Below are 13,775 nucleotides of genomic sequence, written 5' to 3'. Positions count from 1 at the left end.
CCAATTCAGGGGGAAATTCTTCTCTCACAATTCCCTGCGTCTGTGCCACCTTTTCACTTAACTCATCTACTCGTTGTCCTAGTTTTTTATTCTCTTGATATGCCACCTTTAATTCCTCCTGTAATTCCCTCACTAAAACACTTAACGCTTCCATTGAGAACTCGGGGTTCATGACAGCTTAGGAGGACTATTTTTTCTGGCCTTTCATACTGTCAGGCTTTCTCAAATCTGATGTTGTCCCCGGAAGCTGCTGAACCCCCGCAGTCCCCTTTGGATGCTAACCTCTTAACTGGTATCAAACAGTTCAGTTGAGAGCACCCCCAAGGGAAAGGGGGAAAATGGGACAAAATAATAAACTTCAGGTTTTGCTCAGCTTCTTTATCTGCCAACCTGTTGGTGAAAATAACAACAATTCACTTTAGTCACTAACCTTTGAATTCCTTGGCTCTGACTTCTCTTTATAATTTTAAGTAAATAAACACGCCACCATACCGGATTATCCTCTGTGAATAACGTAGAGGACGTATATGAATTCTACTGAAGAAAACATAAAAATAGAGTCTTAGATGCTCTTACTGATTTCTTCAATTCGGTTTTGCAAAAAACCGCTATCTCTCTCAGTTTAAGGAGTTTGTCTTCAAGCAGTTCAACTGTCTTTTGCCTAAACAACCCGCTGGAAATATTATACATGTAGTTTGTATTGGTGTCTAGCTTCAACACAAATTCCAAGAATGACACTCTAACTATTCAATTTAAAATTGTTTGTTTTCTGAATGTGTAAAAGTGTTCATTAATTGGATCTTTTGCTTGCAAAGAAAATCGCTCGTTAAAGAAGCGTTCCTTTTACCAGAATATGCGCATGCGTGAAAATATTGTTTACTCCTTCTAAAATGGAAGCGCACATGAACAAGGAATTGAATTCAAAAATGAAACTGGCTTGGGCGCATGCGTAAAGGAACAGTCTTCCACTCTTCTTAATATGAATTGCTCCAACAGGAAAGGAGTAATTCCTCAGTTCCAGAGACTAATCCTTGAGGAAGCAGCCCAGTGAAGATCACGCGCCAGGTTAGAATGTTAGTAAATTAAACATAAAGTCTCGGAGTCGCATGGCTACCACACTGTCACTTGCGCAGACAGTGTAAGATTTCTAACGCTAGTCCGACGCTAAGAAAAAGCACTGCTACCGAACAAAAGGTACAGTACTCAATAAACTTCTATACGGCCGAAAAAACACACGACGCTAAAATGAATAACAGACCTCCACACTCCAATTTGCCAGGTGCAAAAAATGTGACGCAGTTCAATTAATTTAAATACAGTTCTAGAAGTTCAAAAATAAATACTTGAAAGAACAAAAAGAACTACTATATAAACAAAAACTAAGAAAAAACAGGAACAAGTTAATTAATAGTTTTGATATTTAACTCCTGCTTGATAATCATAAAATTACATAAAAGATAATGAAATCACTTAGCTTGCTTCTTTCTTTCACCGGAACATTTTCTAAGTTTCTTTTTAAAATCTCCAACACTTTCCTGGTCCAAATAACTAATATTAGGCACAAGGGCCTAACTAAAGTTTTCTAAAACTTAAGAGCTTCAAACATAAGACCTTCCAGCTGGGCTTCTGACAATGAAAGGCGGTTTAGAATGTTCCAACAATGCCTTTCTTTTACTTCTGGCCAATCACTGATCCTTTTGGAATTCTCCATTTTGACTTGGGAAGCTCTCCACACTCTGCACAGAAAGTTAAGGCCCAAACCATACTATGTTAATCATATCCTCATTCATCCAAATCCCACGAAACCTGACATTCCTGGTCCTCGTCATCCCCATAATAAGAAACCCCTGTCTGGTCTTCCAGCATATCTGTTTCTGTCTCCTCTCAATATGACTCTGGATGGTAAGGTTCAATTAGCAAAGGGTCTGAAACCAATCCCTCCACCGGAGCCTCAGAGCGGAGTCTTTTGGCAGGGGGCTGAGAGGCTTTAGACCCCGAAGGGGCAGAGGTAGTGGGGGTGTTAGCATAAGGAACAAGTTACTTACCTGTAACTGTTGTTCTCCAGCATGGGTCTGGCATGGATTCACATGCTCATGAATATTCCCCGTCGTCAGGCTGGGAATCCTCGGTAAAGAAAAAACCAGTATCAGTTTCGTTTCTGATCTGTCTTTCGTAGCAATAACCAATCACTGGTCTCTGCGTCATACTGACCACAGCCAATGACTGCCCTCTACCTAAGCACCGCCTCTGGCAGCCATCTTCAGATTTGGAAGCACGTGAAGTGGCAGTATGACCAAGTGAAGAGCCGCAGAGGGGTAGGCGGGAGGGTTCGCATGTGAATCCATGCCAGACCCATGCTGGAGAACAGTTACAGGTAAGTAACTTGTTCCTTCTCCAGCATGGGGTCTGGCATGGATTCACATGCTCATGAATAAAGAATACATAGCAGTACACACATGCACAACCACGGGAGGTGGCAAAGGCTCAACATTAAGCATTACATCAAACCCAACATTAAGCATCTTACCTCCTCACCAGGCTCACCTCAGGCGAACAGGTTGCGCAGCAATGCTTGGCCGACCCTGGACTCCTCCCTGGAATCCCGATCGACGCAGTAGAATTTCGTGAAGGTGTGCGTCGACCTCCACGTAGCAGCCCTGCATATGTCCAGCAGGGGCACAACAGAAAGGAACGCCGTGGTGGCTGCGATCGCTCTGGTGGAATGGGCTCTCGGACGGCCAGGCAGCGGTCGGTTTGCCAACCGATGACAGTACATGATACAGCCGGAGAGCCATCTGGAAATGGAAGCCTTCGAGAGAGCCTTCCCCTGATTGACAGGTCCAAAATTCACAAAGAGTTGTGACGTCTTCCGAAAACACTTTGTGCGGTCCACGTAGAACTTCAGCGCTCTAGCCACATCCAGCGAGTGCAAAGTCCTCTCAGCCGGCGACGAAGGCGACGGGAAGAACACAGGCAACACCAAGGGTTCGTTGAGATGGAAGTCCGACGGTACCTTGGGCATGAAGGAGGGGTGCGTCCTGAGCACTACCCTCGTGTCGTGAAAAGTCAAGTACGGGGCCTTGCAGGAAAGGGCCTGGATCTCTCCCACCCGTCGTGTGGAGGTGATGGCCACAAGAAACGCTGTTTTCCACGACAGAAACTTCAACGGGGCCGAGTGCAGAGGCTCGAACGGAGGTCCCATGAGCTTGGTCAGCACCACGTTGAGCTCCCACGCCGGGGCCGGAGCCTTCACCGGCGGGAACGATCTGAACAGCCCCTTCATGAACTCTTTCACCAGACGATGAGACCACAAGGACGTCCGGCCCGTGGTTCTGGTGTATCGGGAGATCGCAGCAAGATGAATCTTGATGGGCGCGTGTGCCAGTCCAGCTTTGGCCAGCGTCAGCAGGTACGGCAGTACCTGGGGAGCCGTAATCCGTAGAGGGTTAATCTTCTGTGCGTGGCACCAGACAGAGAACCTCTTCCATTTGTATCCGTAGCATTTAAGAGTCGAGGACGCCCTGGCCTTTGCAAGAACCTCTCTGCAGTCGGCCGGTATGTCGTATCCTCCAAACTCTAGCGCTGCAGGAGCCAGGCCTGCAAGTTCAGCGATTTCGGGTCGTGGTGGAGGATGGCGCCTCCTTCCCTGGAGAGCAGATCCGCGTCTACCGGCAGCTTGATTGGCGGGGACGCTGATAAGTCCAGAAGGTCCGGGAACCATATCTGCCTCGGCCACGCAGGTGCGACGAGGATCATCCTGCACCGTGACCTCTTGAGCTGGTTGACGAGCCGGATTAGCAGTGGCAACGGAGGGAACGCGTAGAGGAACAGGCCCTCCCAGGGGAACAAGAAAGCATCGCCCATGCTCCTCGCCTGGGGAAACCTGCTGGCGAACCTCCGGCTTTTGGAGTTCGTCGCCGTCGCGAACAGGTCGATCTGGGGAGTGCCCCACCGTCGGAAGAGGCGATCCACTAGATCCTGCCGTAGTTCCCACTCGTGGCACGAGCGCAGCTCCCTGCTGAGTGAGTCGGCGATGGTGTTTTTTATCCCTGCCAGATGAAACGGCACCAGAAACATCCCTTGGGCGACGGCCCAATGCCACAGGTCCTGCGCCTCCTTGGACAGTGCTGGGGACCTGGTTCCGCCCTGTTTCCTGATGTAAAACATGGTGGTGGTGTTGTCGGTGAAGATCCTCACCACCTTGCCCTTGAGGGACGGAAGGAAGGACCTGAGGGCCCAGAACACTGCACGGAGCTCCAGGACGTTGATATGGAGGGACTTCTCCGTCGGGAGCCAAAGGCTTCTCGCGTGCAGATTTTCGGTGTGCGCTCCCCACCCTTCCAGGGAGGCATCCGTGGTCACTGTCTCCTGGTGGTCTGGGGTCTGGAAGTCCATGCCCGCCGTCAGATGCGCGCGGGTGCCCCACCACCGGACCGCTCGGCGGAAACTCTCGTCGAGTGTGATCCTCTCCTCGAAGCCGCCCGTCGTTTGGATCCAGCGCGCGTCCAGGAACTCCTGTAACGGGCACATCCGGAGCCTGCACATGGGAATGAGATAGATGCAAGAAGACATTCCGAGGAGGGACTTGATGGACCTCACCTTGGCCGCGTCGGAAACCAACATCCGCTGTACCTTGCCCAGGATGGACCTGGTCCTTTCCTCCGACGGGGAGGCCAGAAGGGACACTGTGTCGAGCTTCGCTCCCAGAAACAGTGCGTTTTGCGCGGGTACCAGGTGGGACTTGGCGTAGTTCACAGAGAATCCCAGGTCCGTGAGAAGTTGGACGGTCCTTGCCGTGTGCTCCACGGCGAGCTCCCTCGTCTTGGCTCGGATGAGCCAGTCGTCCAGGTAGGGGTAGACGTGGATCCCCTCGCGGCGCAGCTGCGTCGCCACCGGTGCAAGGCACTTGGTAAATACCCTGGGTGCCGACCGTAGTCCGAAGGGGAGGGCTTTGAACTGGTAGTGACGCCCTTGGACCACAAACCTGAGGAATTTTCGGTGCCCCTTTAGGATGGGAATATGGAAGTAGGCATCCTCCAAATCCAATGACGACAGGAAGTCTCCTTCCTCCAGCTGACCCAGGACGTGCTGGAGGGTGACCATCCGGAACTTCTGCGCCTTGATGAACTTGTTCAGACGTCGCAGGTCTAGGATGGGGCGCCATCCTCCCGTCTTCTTCTTCACGAGGAAGTATCTCGAGTAAACTCCGGAGCCCCGAAGCCTCTTTGGGACGAGTTTGATGGCGCCCTTCCTGAGCATAGCCTTTACCTCCAGGAGAAGCTGAGGGACGTGAAGCTCTTTCCTGGCCACGGGGGGGACGCGCGGGCACCTTCTTTGAAACTCGAGCGCGTGGCCCCGGGCTAAGGCGTCCAGCACCCAACGGTCGGTGGAGATGGACTCCCACACGCTGACGAAGCTCGCCAGCCGGCCTCCCACCGGGGTGCTTCGGTGGGGGCCCGACCCCACGGCCGGTTCAATCCTGTTTCGACGAGGCTTTGCCGCCTTGACCTCCTTGGCGACGACGGCGGGGTCCGCCAGACTTGCCTCGTCCTCTGTAGGCCTCCTGAGACGACGAGCGGGCTGCTTGACGGTAGGTGGAGAAACCGCCGCCGGAACCTTTGGAGGCGCCCTTGCCTCCGCTGCTCCGAAAGGGCGTCCGTCGTTGCTGTAGAACCCCAAGGGCCCGGGCCGTCTCAGTGTCTGCTTTAATGGCCTGAAGGGAATCGTCCACTGTTTTCCCAAACAGGTTGTTCCCATCGAACGGCATGTCCAGGACTCTGGTCTGTACGTCTTGACGGAAGTCCGTAGCCTTGAGCCATCCACGCCGCCTAAGGCACACGCCGTTGCCCAACTGGCGAAACCCAGTGTCGGCGATGTCCGTCGCAATAGTGATGGCGTGGTCCGACGCCACCTCACCTTCCTGTAGGATCTCCAGGGCATCCGCCCTCTTGTCGTCCGGTAGGAAGTCCAGCAGGGGAGCCAGTTTGTACCATAGCTCCCTGTCGTAGCGGGCCACGATAGCCAAGGCGTTGGCCGCTTTAATCGTCGTCGCTGCCGACGAGATGGCCCTGCGTCCCATAGCGTCCAATTTCTTTCCCTCGCCGTCCGGTGGGGAAGTCGATGTGGAGGCCGCACCCCCCCCGCTTTCTTCCTGGCCGCCGCAGAGACGACGGAGTCCGGGGTAGGCTGCGCCCGGAGGCACAGGGGGGCCGCGTCCGGGACCCGGTACTTCTTCTCGTACCGGTCTCTTCTAGCTGGCGTCGTGGAAGGGTTCTTGAGGAGGGCGAGGCCCTCATCCCAAATGTCGTCCAGTAGAGGCACTGCGAGGACCGTCTTCCTCTTGGCCTCGCGCCGTTGATAAAGGAATCCTTCCTTTTTCTTCTCCTCAGGGCAGAGTTGGAAAAGCTCGAATGCCCTGGCGATCATGGAGTGGAACGATCCAATCTCATCGGGCGGAGAAGCCCTGGTGGGAGGTGACGACGGTAGATCCTCGTCGTATACCTCGTCGTCCGTACCCGTCGCTGCCGTGTCAGTCCCCGTATCATCCCCTCGGGTGGACGGGGAGGAGGGCCGGACGGGTCGCGATGGCTGAAAAGGAGGTGGAGGGTGAATCCTTCTTTTCTTGGGCGGGGGAACACCAGAAGGTCCCGGTTCAGGATCCCCCGACGGGAGAGGTTCCTCCGTCGGCAACGGTAGTCTCGTCCTTATCTCTGAGCATAAGGACTGTATAGCCCACAAAATGGCCACCGAGTTGTCTTGCGGCGCTGGCAGAGGGGAATCCGACGGGCGATCAGAGTTTCTCCCCCTTCCCATGACTAGAGGAATGTTTTCCTGAGATTTTAGGGGTTTCCGAGGGTTTTGACGCTTGGCGTCGAGGTTCGGAGGTGGTCTGACGCTTCGCGTCGAGATTCAGAGGTAGTAGAAGGAGGGCACCGAATCTCAGGAGTAGACGCTATGCGCTTTAACTTGGGAGCATAGAGGTCGGAATAGTCTCCTGACGATCGAGTCTCAGGAACTATTGGCAGTGCGGCACCTTTTTCAACTGCGGACGGTTGGTCCTTGTCATGTGGCGATCGCGAATGGGAACGCCCAGAGGACACAATCATTGGACCGCTCTCTCGGTGGTGCCTTCGGTTGCCGATCGCTCGACACGCGTGTCGAATCACGGCTGGGGCTGATGTGTTTAGAGGAAGTGATGCGAGTTGCGCTTCTGCACCCGGGTGTTGTCCCCATAACTGGGCTGCTGGCCAGTCCTCCGAGGTCGGGGTGTCTGAAGTCACCCCTCTGCCCTCGTCGTCCGATACGGCAGCGTTGCTGCCATCGCTGAACAACCCTTCGACATCCATGGCCTCTAGCTGCCTGGCATAGTGGGCCCAGCGCTTCGTCGAGCGGTCCTTAAGTGTTTTTGGCTTGAAGAGCTTACAAGCTCGACACGTAGCCTCAGGATTGTCTTGTGGGTGACAGAGTGCACGTATTGTGCATATCTACCCCGGGAAACTTCCTGTTACACTTAGGGCAGAATTTGAAAGGAGTAATCTCCATATGTGTAAATCTAGCAGCAGGCTGTGTATATGTAGGAAATAAATGTGGTAAAGTTATGACCACCCCCCCACTCTCCATACTTGTACAGGGCCGAGGCCAAAGGCCTTCCAAGGCCCGGGCTGAGGCCAGAGGCCTTCCAAGGCCCAAGGTCCGTTGTGTAGTGTTCGACGGCTGGTTCCCTCGATCTTCGCTGACATCGATCTTCGGCGTAGGATGGAAGATAATGGGGAACATTCTTTAACAATATTTAGGTATAATTGGCAAATGCCAAGGGAACTCTGCAACATGCGTCCGACTAGTATGGTGGAAAAAAAGCAATTTGCGGGTCCTACATGCGTGAGGGATCATGGGTACATGTGACGTCACACTAGGGATAGGATTACTGGCACGCCCTTGTTCAATGCCCCTTTTTCCGAGTTTCGAAAAACAAACTGTAATACTCCGCAGCTTCCACTATATGTCGGCCTATGCACAGCATGTGATCTAAGCAGATTCCACAAGCCTCAGAAATAAATATATATATATATATATATACACACACACACACACACACACACACACAGTCATGATCCTACTAGGGCTTGTGGCATTCGGCAGTGCAAGTGCATTGAAGAGAAGTGCAGCGGAAGGGGATGGAGGGCGAGCAAAGGAGTGGACATGTGCTGGAGGAGGACCCAAGAGGAAAGTGCTAAGGGGAGCCAGGAGGAGAGAATCGAGCTAAGTGCTAGTACAGGTGACCAGATGACTCAAGGGTGGTATGTGGAGCCACCAATGGCGGGGGGGGGGAGGGGCAAGGGGTGCTAATATTGACTGGAAGGAAGGGCCACTGGTCACAGCAGCAGTGGGGTGATTAGCAGGGAAGGGAAAGAGGTAGAGAAGAGCAGAGTTTACTGCAATTTTTAGAACTTAAGGATGTCCGGCTCAAGTCTGAAAGGGGCAGGGAGGCTGTTCCAAAGGGAGGCACTAGCCGACGAGAGAGACCTACCACCACTCTCTGCTTGGAGAAGCATTTGACAGTCATAGAATTGGAATTAGAGGAGTGTAGGGCTTTAGCAGGGGAATATTTAGGGAGGTAAAGTTGGATAGCGTGGTCCCAATGCTTCAGATGCTGTGATGAAAAGCAGTTCAGAATTTCCAAGCAGCCCATGTTAACCTTCTAAGGTTCCAAATCCTCCATCCTGGCTTGGAAAGTTTTCTGATGTCTGTATTCAAAGTGAACAGTGTTTTGAAAACCAACAACTATGTTCTATCCTTAATACCTTTTTCCCCCAGAGACCCGGGTAGTTGCTGAAGCACACTCCGATCCTTTGCACCTATGCTACTCGCTGTTTGACCCTGAGACTTGGCCTTAAATACACACAGCAAAGAAAACATACAGCATGGTACCAACTATCCCTCCTAAAGAAAACTAGGGCCAGCAAAATGGCAGCTGTGCGCTTTAAAATAACACTTTGCATATAGTTGCATTGCCTCTTTTGTGGAGTATTTTGTCATGACTACATATGAGGATACAAATAGTACAAAAGATTTCATGTGTTTTGAATAGCTGTGGGTGCAAAGTGTTGAATGGACCAAGCACAGGTCTTGTAATGATACCTAGTTATAATGTCATCTGATACATAACTTGACAACGCCCTGGTCTTTTTAGAGAAAAACGTTATCCTTTAATTTAACTTCAGGATGTGAAATAAATATATCTAGTGTGAACCTAATTTAAGAAATTTAAAATCATCCTATTTTTACATTATTGTAGTGAGGCAGACATGTTTTTATTCTTCAATGCGTTTTTGTCACTTTAAGGACCATGTTCAGCAGAAAACAATGGTACAGAGAAAACTAAGAATGGGAAAAACACCTTTGTGATATTACAAAACATTTCTTATACAGAATAATACATTTCAATGTCAATGGCTTACACCTGTGTGTCTTTCACTCCATCAACACGCACATATTTATGTTGCAGCGTTCGTTCCACTCATGCCACTGCAACAAAGAGTGCTCACCAGCCTATTTATTTGAAAATATGAATGTACTTCATTGATTATTTATGAGCTGTGATTGCTCCCGCCTTCAATCCACGTTGATGATTCTCTATGGTTAGTATGGAATGCCTTTACATGCATGGATTCCTTGTAAATGTCCCTTTTTCTTTCTCACAATACCTCTACTCATAGATTTGTCTACTCCGCTTCCAATTATAATAGTAATATTCCACTGGCAAGGTTTGCTTTAACATTACAAAATCTATTTTGCTTGTGATCTTCCTGTACTGTTACTTTATCAGATCTTCAGTAACTCCAATACCACCATCAGTTGCCACGCTTCACTTACAGTAAATGTATTATGTATTCCACATCTTATAGTGGTGTTATTCTGTTAACTCTTGCCTTACTACAAAATCGCTAACGTTGGGACTAAAATATTCTCAAAAGAGTGTTAAGCTTATGATTCCATCTAAAAATGTGCTGAACCGGAAACTTTACATAATGCCGATTATTTGCCTCGTGCATTACATAAAGTATAACAAATTGGGGATAATCTATCCAAAATGCCTCTCTGAGTAATAGATGCTTTATATCTCAGCCTCCCTTAAGAATGTACACAATCTCCACAAATTGTAATCTCAATTGGCTGAACTGACCATTTGCTTCTGTGTCGTGACACAGTCATTTCTGGTTATATTGCTAGCCGAGAACAAGATTTTTTTTTCTCAAATCAAATCTAATTTATTTCGGTGGTCTCACGATAAAAGCATAAATACAGTTTAAGAACAAATACAAGACAGAATTAAACATCAATCTGCATAGTAACAAACACACTATTAAAACAAAATCATATTAAACTCAAATCACCTGGTTTTTGCTCTTTGATATCTTAATATGCAATACAATCTACTATAATATCAACAGTTCATTTAGCACACATCAAGAATTTGGCTTAAAAAAAGACTATGGTCTGTGAGCTAAAAACAGTAGTCACAGAGTATAAGGTGCATGAATACATTAGCAAGGTTTCAAAACCTGGGGACGAATATGACCCAGGTGAATTACATGAGGGTCGCGGTCTACATTTCTTAACATCTGTCCTCACATAAATGCATGTTTCCTCTCTATACAATAGCAGCCGTCACAAAAATCAAAGCGCAGTTGTGCTAACAAAGTGTGAGTGCATGAAGTACATGCTTGTTGATTTCAATATCATAGCAATATTCTGAGTAGTCCCCCGCTTAACCTCCCAGTGCATCCAATTTTCTACCTTTTATAGTTTCACTGATCATTGTTTCAGCTGCCTTTTGGCATATTGCTTTGGGTTTGATTGGACAACAACTGTTCCTCTCTGAGTTCTTGGGCACATGCCAAAGTAAGGGCTAAAATACAGTTTTGCAAGTATTCATGACAAGGACATTTGAGCCCAAGTGGTTGAATAAACCGGTTGTGCCCGGTTCAAACAGTAGAATGCTTAAAGAGTGTGAAGTGATGGAAGGAGAACATATGCCTCTCGGTAGGAAGCGTGACGGGAGGATTCAGCATGTGAAACAGTACATTTAAGAAAACACTGACGAAGGATTAAAGTGAATGAATGGTTATATTGTGTTTGTGGAAGGCAGTATTGTCCTGTGCCGGAAGGCCTACCATGAGTTCCCAGAATGTTCTCAGTTTCGAATGTGTCAGCTGACGGGTGATCTAAAAGTCTGTTTTTGCAGTCAGTTCCGGTTAGGATCAGGAGTTTGTATTCTTGCCACGTAAGACAACAATAAAGCTGTCTCTAGCATCACCCGAAATTGATGCATGGTAGACAGGCACTGAATGTGACTTATGCTCATTCCATCAATCTTTGCTTGTTTCATGCAACATGGACAAGGATAAACATCTCTGTGGTGATGTTACAATTTCTACATCGTGAACATGGGTAAGAGTTCCTTTTTTCCTTGGGCACATTTGTTGTTGTGAATTTGAATTCCGCCTAGCAGGAACCAACATCTGTTGCAAATGTTTGTGATTTTCATGTGCAAAGCGTGGCGAGCCTATAACAAGGAATGTAGTTTAGAATCAGATTAAAAGATCTTCCAATGTTTCACTCCAATTGTTTTTATTTTCTTACTCAACATCAAGTTAAACTGAATATAAAATAAGAAAATAAAACAAATTACTAGGTACTTTGTCAGGATGTCATGCATGCATATACTTGGGTCCATATCATATTTCAATGGAAGCTACTAAACCCCACTGTCCCCCTCGTAGCACTCTGCCCTCAGGGTCTTTTAACACTGGGCACAGGTCACACAAAGGGAAAGGGGAGTGACTAAAATAACCATCACAGACGCACCTTATTTTCCAATTTTTGAAAAACTGTTTGAAATAAACAACAAATACCCGTTAGGACAGCAAGCCTACTCTCATATCCTCTCAGACCCAACTCCATTATCATACATGTGGCTCCTCCGCTAATGCCCAGAGGAAATATCCAACGTAATGGGATGAAGGCTTTGAGGGAACTGTTTAGATGATTGAGTTGTCTCCTCCATTCATATTCACTTCTTTACAATGTATAAGAAATACACAGATGGAACCTTAACTGACTAGTCCCAACTTTGGCCTAATTCTAAAATTGTCAATTTAACTTTACTATAAATGTAGAAATGTTGATTCCTTTACTTTTACTGTACTTCACAAGTATATTCCAAACTTCATTTTTAGAGATTTCAGGTCGTGTCTTGTGTGGTAGCGTTTCCACATTCTCCTCTCTTAGGTCTGCCTGCAACCCGCGTTAGATGCTGCCAGCGTACATACATGACATACCCGACACTCACCCGACGCGCCACGTAAGTATCAGGCAGCAAAGCCTTGCTAATGTCTATCCTCTGTCCTTTCCAATCTGACTCATAACGTGCATCAAATTAACGCTTGCTTGTGCGCTACCCTTTGTGCTCCACGTTATAATTGTATGAACACTGGCAGTTCTCATGGTGTTGGGATGTTGCACTGTATAATTCACCTTTTCACTAACAAAATTTATTTACAAGTTAATTACAGCTATACCGTGTAAAACATATTTTCACTTTTGTACTATACAGTACATGTACATTTTCAAATAAAGAATCTCTCTAAAATGCTTCGCTTCCACAAGTTCATATATGAGGAGTCTTCCTCTGACCAGCAACTCCAAATGTGCATGTTCCTTCCTCTCTCTCCTAGATCTCTGGATCATTCCACACCACCTATACATAGTTCCAATTCATACAGTTTCCAAACCCCTGCTTCGATCTTGGTTTGGGAAGCAATCCAGTGTTTTAATGCTCTAGCTAAGGAAGAAAGTGATTCCACCATTCCAAAAGAACTACCTTACCCCACTTCAGACTTTGCTGAAGCATCTCCCTACTGAATGCACCACTGACACATAATTGTACCGCCTGCCTTTAACTATCAATGGCCTACTGCTGTGCTGTTTTTCTGAGAATCCACAAAGCCAAGACAGGCTTTTTATTCTTATTGAACTCTGCTCTTTGGATTAGTTTTCAGCCACGGGATTTTACCGCTCCAGCTTTCATTATTTCATATGCTTCCGAGATTCAAAACGAATCCTTGTGGTCTACACATCATACAAGTCAGAACTTTCTGGTCTCCATACTAAGTGCCTTTTTATACTGGATAGGGGAAAGGGCAAACCAGTGAATGTAAACAGCAATATTGGTATAATGGGATGCTTTTCCATTTGGGTATGCTTAGGTCCATGTCTACATCTCTGTCAAAGACCATCTTCACTACTTATGATATTACTCCAAGCTCAATCTGTTGGTAAACAAATTCACCAATGGATGCAGGACAATTCTTTATCTCACATCTGTGAAGTGAAGGTATTGTGAAAAACCCACGGTGACAACAGTAAGACACAAATGATCAGAGTTCAATGGTGTTTATTTAACAAATAAAAAATGGTGTGCGGGTTGGAAAAACGCCTAATCTAAACCTATTTCTAAGATGAGGACAGGTGTCTACCATCAAATGAAAAATAAGGCAGGCCTAGTGGCATTGTGTAAAAATAAAAGGGCCTATACTAAGAAACCTATTTACAAACCTTACAACTATTACAGAATAGGGTGTGGGATAGTTCTCAAGAAAAGAAAGAAGTGTTCTCAAATAATAAGTCAGGATGCTGTGGTTTGGGTCTCCCTTCCCAGGTTTCAGCACAGGGTAGGATGGGAGCTGGTGGAGCACAGTACAGTCTCGGGCTTC

General features: G+C 47.7%; 1 protein-coding gene across 10 annotated transcripts in view; it reads right to left on the bottom strand.

Moving 5' to 3' along the window:
* Nucleotides 1-13,775, bottom strand: part of AKAP13 (A-kinase anchoring protein 13) — a 1,883,770-nt gene that overhangs the window by 458,872 nt on the left and 1,411,123 nt on the right. The window lies entirely within an intron of this gene.

This window comes from Ambystoma mexicanum, chromosome 11 (assembly GCF_040938575.1).
Source record: "Ambystoma mexicanum isolate Mex_15411 chromosome 11, UKY_AmexF1_1, whole genome shotgun sequence".
Classification (NCBI taxonomy): domain Eukaryota; kingdom Metazoa; phylum Chordata; class Amphibia; order Caudata; family Ambystomatidae; genus Ambystoma; species Ambystoma mexicanum.
Note: the sequence above shows the minus strand (reverse complement) of the source record. Positions and strands in the feature narration are given on the sequence as shown.